The following is a 7,300-nucleotide window of genomic DNA, read 5'->3' as shown; positions in this document are numbered from 1 at the left end:
CAAGGAATATCTTTCCCACCCTCTCAGGTACTTGCTAGTTGAACTTTATTTGCAGGGGGAGAGAGGTGAAGAGAGGGAAGGCAGATTGACTTCCTCAGGGGAAGCTGAGCAGACCTATGAGAGTCACTGGAAGCAGACCATTATTAATGTTGTCAATCTACTGAAATACAAGGGGGATAGGTACTTAATTTCCCTCTAATGTGAGTCTTGAGTTGGCCAAATCTCTGGGACGGTTACGGATGGGAATGGAAAGCCACACTCCTTGTAGATAACAGGTGTCTGGAATCTCAGAGCACAAGCAGTATCAAACAGATGGCTGGTATTGGTAGACAGAATTGCCAGGTATGAATTCTGGACTAATAGTATCAAGGGGCCATGCCCTGCCCCTCCCTCCAAATCGGAGGTTGCTTTCCCACCTTCAGTAGGGTCCATTTTCCCTCTAGGGAAATGCAGAGGATAAATATTTTTGATGAAACAGAATACATCGCAGTCCTGATCACTTTCCTTTCCTGATATTTTACCACAGTAGAAGGGGTGAAGGATTTAGATCAGATGACTTGCCTCTGTCACTTACTGTCTAATTTGGGACAGGTCTCAATCTCTTTGTGTTAATTCCAGGAGTTCCCCAGAGACCACACAGACAAGCCGAATTTGTAAGGGAGTCTCTTTATTCAAGAGCCGGCTGGCGACTGCCTCAGTGTCCCAATAAGGGGTTTCTGAGAGCAGCCCCGAGTGCTTAAGGAGTCAGGTTTCTAAGGCTTGGTCTGCATCCTGGTTGGCTCCCAGGCTGTCCAGGTGCATCCGGGTAAGGTAACAAGCAAGCATTGTACAGAAGCAGAATTTTGCGGTTAGTTAGCCATACATCTTTGTTTTAATATTTTCCCCCATTCATCTTAGTTTCAGTACTTTCCCCCCTTATATCTTAGTTTCAGTACTTTCCCCACCTGGTATTGTTTAAAGGTCAGTCCAGGAACAGTTGGTACCTCCCGGTCTGTTTCCCAGGGAATTAGCCAAGTAAGAAATTGGGAGTAAACTAGAAGCAAGAAATCAATTAGTACTTTCCCATCTATCTTGGGAGGGGACTAGACTTCTTTCTTCTTTTCTTTCTTTCTTTTTTTTTTTTTTGAAAGCTTTCAGTCTGGAAATTTGCCAGGAGTTACCTGATATTTTTCTATTATAGACTAGGCCTGACACCTTTCTGCCTTATCCTAGGCCCACTAGGCCTAACATTTGAACTTCACTTTTTGCCTAGGATTGTTAGGATTAGAAGAGATCTTGTATGTTAATGATCATATTGTATTTTATAAATTATAAAGTACAATAAAAAAAAAAACAAAACACAATCCTCACTTAATGCAAGCCTGGAGATAAATCACTACGATGGTACCATGAAGTAACTTCTAAATTCCATATTGTTCAAACTTGGCATCAGCAGTAATTATTTTCCGCAGGGAATAAGTCACTCTTAATACAGTCTCACCATTTCCATTAACACTATCTACTCTTACTGTTAATTTGCTAACTCACTCTCAAATGAAAGGATGGCAGCCTTTGACAAATTACAAAATCTTTTAAGTAACGTTCTTCAGGTTAAATAAAATGGGGGCTGTCAAGAAGTGATATTAATTTTCCACTTTCTTTCACGATTACCTTCAAACTAAACAATATTATAAAGGAATGCACACAATAGTTTTCAAAGCTAATTAAGCAATTAAAGAAAAGCAAAATGGCATGAATAAAAAACAAAACTCTGCCATTCTTCATGATACATATACTTGACAGTTAAAGCTTTTGTTTATTTTCATTACTAAGTTTTGCATGGGAAGAGTGTTTTTGGTAGACAGGGTGAATTTTGTCTTTATCAGTGTGGTTCAAGCAGCCAGCCTGTGGTTAATACCCTGTTTAATCAAAGCATGGCAGTTCCCGGCAGCTGCTCTGATGGACGTTAGTACTAGGCTCAGTCACCCAGGAAAACATAATGGTTTCACTCCAGAGAGCATTAGAAGCTAACTTCACTCAGTGCTGCTAAATTTTGCCATTTTTCAGTGAAAAAAAAATTAAATACTATTTGTGTGTGAAGGTCATTTTTTTTTTTTTTTTTTGAGACGGAGTCTCAAGCTGTCACCCTGGGTAGAGTGCCGTGACATCACAGCTCACAGCAACCTCAAACTCTTGGGCTTAAGTGATTCTCTTGCCTCAGCCTCCCAAGTAGCTGGGACTACAGGAGCCCACCACAACACCTGGGTATTTTTGTTGTTGTTGTAGTTGTCAGTGTTGTTTGGCAGGCCTGGACTGGGTTCAAATCCGCCAGCTCCCATTAAGTGGCAGGCACCCTAACTGCTGAGCCAAAGGCACCGAGCCAACTGTGAAGGTCATTTTGATTTTGGTTTATATATGTGCTTGTGGTCAACTGGTGAGAATGGTGTTTTTCCAAGGTCTGAGTCAGCTCAGCTCTCTGTGACTCCATTAGAAAAAAGAAAAAAAGTTTCTCCTTTGATCAACCAAGCATCTGAATAATTTGTATCAGGTTAGAGATCAAAAATAATATCAATAAGAATCTGCTAAATAGGAGGCACACTGAACTGGGTAATCCCCAAATTAAATAGCTAAAAAGCTATGTTTACGTTTATACATCTTTTTATATTTCCTTAATGAAAGAACACATCCCAGTAACAATTAATCATTTAGCTCAGTACTTGAAAAGAAATTCTTGACACACACATATGTATTCCACTTGAAGAATATAGTCAATATAATAAGGAAATATTTCATTGTTGTCTAAGTAAAAATTCTGAAGACATGTCTACTGAGCAGCACAGTGCAAAGTGTTGAGGGGAATGTAAAAAAGTGAAAAGATCGGGCGGCGCCTGTGGCTCGAAGGAGTAGGGCGCCGGCCCCATATGCCGGAGGTGGTGGGTTCAAACCCAGCCCCCGGCCAAAACTGCAAAAGAAAAAAAAAAAAAAGATGACCCTCAACCTCAAGAACACTTATCCACGCAGCATCATAGAAGAAACCAAGCACGGTGGCCCTTATCGAAGCTGCAGCTGCTTCCATATAGCTGCTGTGGTCAAAGAGGAGCCTAGAGTGACAGTTTTCCTCGAGGGTCGCGGTTCTTTTTGCTGTAACTGATCAGCAACATTTTGGGAAAATATAGTTTTTGTAAAAAAAAAAAAAAAGAAAAAAGAAACCAAGCACGGACTGTTTAAACAGAACAAGGCCCCGCAGACTAGACGGCAGACTGGCAGTCAGCGACACTGAGGGCATTGGGCAAAAGAAAGCTCTTTGTGAGCTGGCACAGAGAGGACTTTCTGGCAAGGAAGAGACTGCAGCAACTCACAGACCCTTGGCTTTTGCCCTGGCTCTGTATTGGAATTGCATCAGGAACTCCAAAACACGCCGAAACCTATTAGTTTACTATTTAACTTTATGTAGATATCTAAACATCTACATATAAAGGCATATGAATTAGCAAACAAAGTTCATGAATAATAAGGATAACACAGAAAAAAAAGCACACTGATGCCTGGGCGAGGAATTCAATGTGGATGGTAGGGGCGCTCCCCGGCGAATCTGAGAAACCACAGCCTCAGTGCTGGTCTAAGAATCAAGCTTGAGGCAGAATGTAAGTCAGCCACAGCCTCAGCACAGCGTTTAGTTCTGCTGACACTCTTCTCATGACACGACAATGTCTGTGAAGGGGCCTTGCCCTGACGAGTGCTACTAAAGCAAGAGTGGTTTTGAGGATGAGATAGAGCAAGCACTCAAGGAAAAAGAAAAACAAAGCTTTAGAGGTGGGAAGAAGCAAGATGCCTCAGAGTAACCTCTGGGGGATCTGATGACAATATCACAAGAGCTCTGTCTAACCATGCACACCAGAGTGAATTATAATCAGAAACAGGAGCATCATTACACAAATTTAAGATATAAAAAGCCTAGCCTTTCTGTCCACTTATTCCACGTTTTCCTCTTTTGGATGCACTTAATGTTTCTAAGTAAAAATCCCACTTTTAACAAACTTCTCTCTGTATTAGCCTTGACTACTGTGCTGTGCCATGTAGCACAGGGGTCAGCATGAAATATATGTTGAATAAGGTGAAGGACCTCTATAAAGAAAACTATGAAATCCTCAGACGAAATAGCAGAGGATATTAACAAATGGAAGAACTTACCATGCTCATGGATGGGAAGAATCAACATTGTTAAAATGTCTATACTTCCCAAAGCAATCTACCTATTCAATGCCATTCCTATCAAAATACCAACATCGTACTTTCAAGATTTGGAAAAAAGGATTCTGCGTTTTGTATGGAACCGGAAAAAACCCTGTATAGCTAAGGCAGTTCTTTGTAACAAAAATAAAGCTGGGGGCATCAGCATACCAGATTTTAGTCTGTACTACAAAGCCACAGTGCTCAAGACAGCATGGTACTGGCACAAAAACAGAGACATAGACACTTGGAATCGAATTGAAAACCAAGAAATGAAACTAACATCTTACAACCACCTAATCTTCGATAAACCAAACAAGAACATACCTTGGGGGAAAGACTCCCTATTCAATAAATGGTGTTGGGAGAACTGGATGTCTACATGTAAAAGACTGAAAATGGACCCACACCTTTCCCCACTCACAAAAATTGATTCAAGATGGATAAAGGACTTAAACTTAAGGCATGAAACAATAAAAATCCTCCAAGAAAGCATAGGAAAAACACTGGAAGATATTGGCCTGGGGGAAGACTTCATGAAGAAGACTGCCATGGCAATTGCAACAACAAAAAATTAAACAAATGGGACTTCATGAAACTGAAAAGCTTCTTCACAGCTAAGGAGACAATAACCAAAGCAAAGAGACAACCTACACAATGGGAAAGGATATTTGCATATTTTCAATCAGACAAAAGCTTGATAACTAGGATCTATAGAGAACTCAAATTAATCCACATGAAAAAAGCCAACAATCCCTTATATGAATGGGCAAGAGACATGAATAGAACTTTTTCTAAAGACTACAGACGAATGGCTAACAAACACATGAAAAAATGTTCATCATCTCTATATATTAGAGAAATGCAAATCAAAACAACCCTGAGATATCATCTAACCCCAGTGAGAATGGCTCACATCACAAAATCTCAAAACTGCAGATGCTGGCGTGGATGTGGAGAGAAGGGAACACTTTCACACTGCTGGTGGGACTGCAAACTAGTACAACCTTTCTGGAAGGAAGTATGGAGAAACCTCAAAGCACTCAAGCTAGACCTCCCATTTGATCCTGCAATCCCATTACTGGGCATCTACCCAGAAGGAAAGAAATCCTTTTATTATAAGGACACTTGTACTAGACTGTTTATTGCAGCTCAATTTACAATCACCAAAATGTGGAAACAGCCTAAATGCCCACCAACCCAGGAATGGATTAACAAGCTGTGGTATATGTATACCATGGAATACTATTCAGCCATTAAGAAAAATGGAGACTTTACATCCTTCGTAGTAACCTGGATGGACGTGGAAGACATTATTCTTAGTAAAGCATCACAAGAATGGAGAAGCATGAATCCTATGTACTCAATTTTGATATGAGGACAATTAATGACAATTATGATTATGGGGGGGGAACAGAAAGAGGGAAGGAGGGAGGTGGGTGGGGCCTTGGTGTGTGTCACACTTTATGGGGGCAAGACATGATTGCAAGAGGGACTTTGCCTAACAATTGCAATCAGTGTAGCCTGGCTTATTGTACCCTCAATGAATCTCCAACAATAAAAAAAAAAAAATGTCTAAAGACAAAAAAAAAATATATATATATATATATTTACCCCAAAGCACATGTCTCTGACATATTTTGAGATAGCTGCCCCAGAAGTAACATTATAAAAGCAAGCAAAAGTGCTGGTCCCAATCTATAGACTACATGCCAAAAAAAGTGTGATTGAAGATTGGATTCATCTCTGATTCTAAGACCAATGGGGAAAACCTCCAAAAGCCTTGAGACTCAACAAAAATCACTCAACTCACTAGCCCAGGTGACTGCTAAATAGTTTCACAACCCTGACTTCATCTGAGTTGGCTTAAAGAAGCCAGATTAAGCCTCTGTTTACTTCTTTACCCTGGAATAGTTTTTCAGACATTTTCCAGATCCTGCATTCCAGTAACCTACCCAGACAAAGAACTTACTCAGTGGGCCTTGGACCTTCGACCCACTATGGCTTTCACACTTTTTCAAGGCCCCCAGCAGATGGCCTTCCATCTCTGTCACAGCATGCCCTGCCACGTCCTGAATTACGTTATGCCATCCTCTAAACTACTGAAAAAGAGCCCCCCTCCCTGGCTTTGTGAAACCTTGCAATACATCCCGGTTGGTGACCAGGTGATCCTCAGGACTTGGACGGGAAAACCTGACAAACAACTCAAGAAAAATTGGACTGACCTCTAGGACATCCTGCTTATGACCCCTACAGCGGTCAAGTTATCCAGATTACATCATACCCACATCTGGGATTATCCCCCAAGAAATTCACGCCCAACCAGTAAACTGCAGAACTGTGGAGACAAAAGTTAAGAGCATCAGTTATGAGAATCAGAAGCAGGTTATTCTCAGATGTCCCTGCCCCTGTGGTTAGTTATTGTCACCTTGTTATCTACTGTTAACTATACTACATGTTATTCCCAGGGTAACTTTAAACTTATCTTTTGCCAGAATAAGTTCGACCCCTGGAAATACAATAAATTGCAATAATTATTTCTAAAAAAAAAAAAAAAATTTGTTTTTGTTGTTTTGGGTGGTGCCTGTGGCTCAAAGGAGCAGGGTACCGGCCCCATATACCAGAGGTGGTGGGTTCAAACCAGGCCCTGGCCAAAAAAAAAAAAAAAAAAAAAAAGAAAAGAAAAAAGAAAAAATGCAAAAAAAATTTTTTGTTGTTTTTTTAAAGTGGTTATATTTTTAAAGTATTTTTATTTAGACTAAATTTATAGTTAATATTTTATTGTATGTATAGAGTATCCTTTGTCTTTGGTATTATGGAGTCTACCAACTCTATGATAGTAGAGTTTGGAAGTGAACACATCATTTTTAGATAATGGCATGTAGGCTTATCTGATTTCATCAGGGCTTGTCTAGTAGTGTCTAGTAGGTAGTGGTTGTTTAGGATAACAGCATCCATTATCGCTTTTCAGTTTTGTTTCTGGGTTTGTATGTATGGATTTTGGGGATTTTTTGACATGGGAACAATGGCTATGATTTCAAGTATTAATTTTGGGATCATAAGGTATTTTAGTTGGAAATTAATACAATGA

The 7,300-nt window shown here is 40.1% G+C and overlaps 1 non-coding gene across 1 annotated transcript; it reads left to right on the top strand.

Moving 5' to 3' along the window:
* The first annotated feature begins 3,022 nt into the window (after window positions 1-3,022).
* On the top strand, window positions 3,023-3,157 carry LOC128576144 (small nucleolar RNA SNORA16B/SNORA16A family). Its single transcript, XR_008377258.1, has one exon. It is a non-coding gene; the product is annotated as a small nucleolar RNA SNORA16B/SNORA16A family (small nucleolar RNA).
* The last annotated feature ends 4,143 nt before the right edge of the window (window positions 3,158-7,300 follow it).

This window comes from Nycticebus coucang, chromosome 23 (genome assembly GCF_027406575.1).
Source record: "Nycticebus coucang isolate mNycCou1 chromosome 23, mNycCou1.pri, whole genome shotgun sequence".
Taxonomy (NCBI): Eukaryota; Metazoa; Chordata; class Mammalia; order Primates; family Lorisidae; genus Nycticebus; species Nycticebus coucang.
This window is presented reverse-complemented; position numbering and strand designations above follow the sequence as displayed.